Source organism: Magallana gigas, chromosome 8 (genome assembly GCF_963853765.1).
Source record: "Magallana gigas chromosome 8, xbMagGiga1.1, whole genome shotgun sequence".
NCBI lineage: Eukaryota > Metazoa > Mollusca > Bivalvia > Ostreida > Ostreidae > Magallana > Magallana gigas.
In genome coordinates, this window is record NC_088860.1 from 592,501 (window position 1) to 597,045 (window position 4,545).

Below are 4,545 nucleotides of genomic sequence, written 5' to 3' on the forward strand. Positions count from 1 at the left end.
ATTTCATAGGATACTTGCATTTTATCGAATTCTATGGTTTTTCATATTGAAAAACTTGTCGATGTTGTAGATTTGGTTTTATTTCAATGAAATATATGCCTTATTTTTCGCTGCGATTTTTTGTGTGTGTCAGATAGACGAAACATTAAAACACGTTCAAAAGTTAAGACATTTTGTTTTGTTTACGTTACGTTCAAATAAGTGAAGTAATCAATTACCTGTCATTCTAGTGAAGTAATAATATATGATTTTTGAGTAATGAGCAATATATCACGTTTTTAATAACATTGCACGGAATTGCGCATAAAAGAACAAAACTACCCGGGTTGTGCCGTTTTCAGAACTTCTTTTTCATTTTAGCAGCGTTTTAAAAGCAAGAAGTGTGTTATTTTCAAACCTCTTTTTACTTTAAAGATTTTATTCAATTTCCTGTCACAGGATGATTTATACAGTGAATTAACAATAACATTTTGCAAATAAAAAATGAAAATAACAATTATAAACCATGAAAAGTAATGAATTATGAATGTCAAGAATTTACGGTTGATTCATAAATCATCAACCATGTGTCTTAAATTGAATGCTGATTGCTTGACATAACATAGTGAAAAGCTAAAGGCGTTTGTAGTGTCAAAATTGCTTTATAACGTTAATGTTTAGAGTGTTGGAGTTGTTTTAAGGGCTTAGATCAGGTGTACAGGGCATGCGTTAAATACGCCAAACTCATTCACTTCATCTTCAAATAGCCGGGAAAGTATTTCAGGCACGGTAAAGTCACTTGTAATGATGCGAGTAAGTCATCAAATGATGATCTTTAAAATTGGCTGTTTAATTCTTTAAACGTCGTAACTTAATTATACTTGGTTGTAGCTGTGAACTGGGTATTTACTTTTTTGTGTACAATTTTGAAAAATCAACATTAAATCGGACTCACACTTCAGATTTTTGGCTCATTGAGCAATCAATGAGCTGCGTAGACTTGGTAAAGTCCAACGTAGTCACTGAAATTAATATATTTGATTTCGAAAGGGACTTACATTTATATAGAATGTGGCTTTCTTTTACAGCTATGCGAAACGATATCCAAACTCTGCAGATACAAATATGAAACTTAATGCAAATCTGGCGTTATACATGTATAATGAAATTCATGTGTAAACTTTCCTACTTGATAATTCATTATGTTTAATATTATGGTTTACACCAGATAACATAATTATAAGTCAGACTTGCTCATATATACCGTACCTGCATAAACAAAGGCCAAATACTGGTTGTTAGTTACCTGTCACTTGCACTCTACTTTTATCTTCGGAGACTAAGTGCCCAGATTCAATAACCTTTTTAGAGAATTTATATCATTTTCGTACTTCTGACTGAAACAATACATGTCAGTTGTTGGAATTTACTTATAAATGATAAACTGCTGACCCGGACAAGACAAGCTTACTACAGGTACATGTCACACCAGAATGGTATTTTTTTATTTTGGTCTTCACGCACACAAGTGCAATATCACTCTCATACTTTAACAATTCTAATGATAAAAAGCATGTAAAGCCCTCAACAATGGCTTCTAAAGCCAGTTTGTTAAGATTAGTAAGATTGCCAAAAATGTATATCCAACAAAATAAACTGTTACTTATTGTCAGTGTATACGATTCTGAATATCTTTAATTTAAGGAATGCGTGACGTGCTACACCGATAAACCTTGAAACAGGAGTTAATTAAAATAATTCTAATAGGTTCTAGTGGTTTCTTTCTAAAACAGAAATATTACCTTACCTTCAACAAATTTTGTTTTGATTCAAGCGATTTAACAACACGACAGATGAGACCAGTCATTTCTTGTTTTTAAGCGCCGGCATAAGATATTTCATTCTTTAAACGGATATTTTTGAAGATTGGATATTTGAGACGTTAACTGGCAAGTAGAAGTCATATGATACACTCAGCATCATTTGGTGTTGAAGGTTTTATTAAATGCTATTGTAATAAATTTTGTTATGCAAATGCATGATGCATATTTATGCCTTGAGTGGTTTTTGAAGGATTAATGCGTCTTACTTAAGTTTTTTTGCAATTTTGTTGGTGTTTACTCTTGAAGAGCATGTAGAAAAGACAACAAATCTTAACCGACGAAATTTTAATTTTTCTACAACATAAAAATTGGTCTGTCAGCTTTTAAAAAATCACACAGCCTATATTTTGAGAGAGATAAATGGTTAAAGCAAATTTTGTTTTTTCATCTTTCTAAGAGCTCTGTAGTAATAAAAAATATTCATTCAAGTTTTAAAGCTACAATGACAATAACAAACCGTCAACCTTCTCAAAAATCCACAAAACGAAATACAAATTCATAGCAGAGTAACACGGACATCTAAAAAGATAGAGGTAGGATTGGGTGCCTAGGAGGAGTGAGCGTCCTCTGCTGACCGGTAACACCCGCCGTGTGCTCCTTATCACATTTGGGCATGTCATAATCGAGGTAAATGTTAAAATCAGGAAAATGTCATAAAAGGGAAAAACGAAAAGTTTTGGTTTGTTTTGATGGTAAAAATACAAACCTTGAGCCAACACGGACCTCCATTACATTGGTTGTAGGATCAAGTGACTAGGAAGAGTGTAATTTTTTTCTTTACTAGATAATAGGTGTACAATTTATTTTTAACATTTATGGTACATAGTATGGTTAATATGTTGACCTACTGAACCTCAACTGTTTTCATCGCATTACACAATTAGAAATAGTTAGCTAATTAAATAATTGATAAAACAAATTTATCAACAGTCTCGATAAAAGTCATTATTTTGTATGATTAATACATCAACCTTGTCAGCAAATACAATCTTCCGCTTGGTCTAATGCTGACTGACGTTGATTTTCATACTTATTGTTAAGCCATCATTATTCAACGAATTGTCAATGGCTATTTCGGTTTTCCCGATTACGACAAAGAGCACACGGCGGGTGTCAAATTTTAAACCAAATTTCAATGATTTATTAGGTTAAATAGCGCACCAATAGGAAAATTCAAGCTTCGAAGAAGATGAAGACTAAAAAGATGGATTAGAACAAACATATTTTAATAATATCACATTACAGATCTTGGGGTATAATAGAAACCTTTCTTGATTCCTATAAATTAAAGGGCATTAAATAAAATTAACATAACTTTTTATAGAGTTATTTTTACGCCTGTAATAAACGCTCAACAGAGTTATCCTGCAATTAGACCTCTGATGTTAAGTATGATTAATGGGAGAAGTATAACGACCTTTTGTGCGGAAATATAATTATATTTTTACTGACATTAACCTGAATACCTTACGACCAAATTGTTTGCATCTCTATTAATTTACAATTTTAAAATTAATGATAGTTTGATAAGGCAAAAAAAAAACGATGCGAAGACTTTATCTCAGACAAATTCAATTTTTTAAAAGTTTTATTTGGCAATACATAGAAAGAGATGGACCCTTTTTAAAACAATGAATCTTGCAAACAATAGGTCCATTCATGTTGAGACAGGTTGGTTTAAAAAAAAAAATGACGAAACTTCAAAATCGAAAGTCAATATGATACATTCATTTCTGAGCTTAGAATTTCATATGAGGCATTATAACGACAATAATTGTTTGTACAGCATATACTTACTCTTAAAGAAACGTCAACACAGGATCCAACTGATACTTAGAAAAAACATGGGTCTCCAAGTATCATATGAATAATTAAATTTGAATTTCATGTTAGTAATTACAGTATAAAAACTGTAACAAAGTTTTATAGAACATATTATGCAAATCTTTTCTCTGTTGTCATACAATTAGAGATGTTCGAAACGTAAAGCAATTAATCTCACCATCATATTGAGGAACTTAACAGTTAAATATATCCAAAAAAAAGAATGATAATTTAAAGATTTCAGTCGGCTAGAGATTGATTGAAATTTAAATTAAAACAGTGAGGTGGGTGTGTTTGTTGAAAAAAAAATCCTAAAGTGATCTCTAAGCTTTTCTCGTGAATAAAATGCACAAAATCTTAAGAAAATATTATGTTTCGATTTTTTATTTTGAGTGAATTTTAATTTGGGCTGATTATCGATGATCATTTAGCTAACTAAAGTCTTCAAATATTTAATAACACTCTTTTTTATTGACACTGTAAGTGATCTGTATCAATTATGATCAATTATGGTTTTCATGACAGTTTATACAAGCTTTTGATCATTTGATATTTATATCAATCCTTGAGTATATAGGAGATTGTGTCTTATGAAGGTGAACCATTGTTAAAAAAAGAAAAAAACCTATATGATGGGCCTGTTTATGGAGACGTTTCATTAAACTGATGAAATATTTTCAAACGATTTTTAATGACACAAGATAGTGAAATTGAAACATCATTCAAGAAGACAGGTTGTCGAGCCAATAGTAATCCGAGATGCCTCTATGCAAAGATTGGGTTTTCCAAAGTATACGTTATATTTTTTTTAAAATATTTCATATATTTAGGCGTATAAAATTAAAAATATCTTTAATCA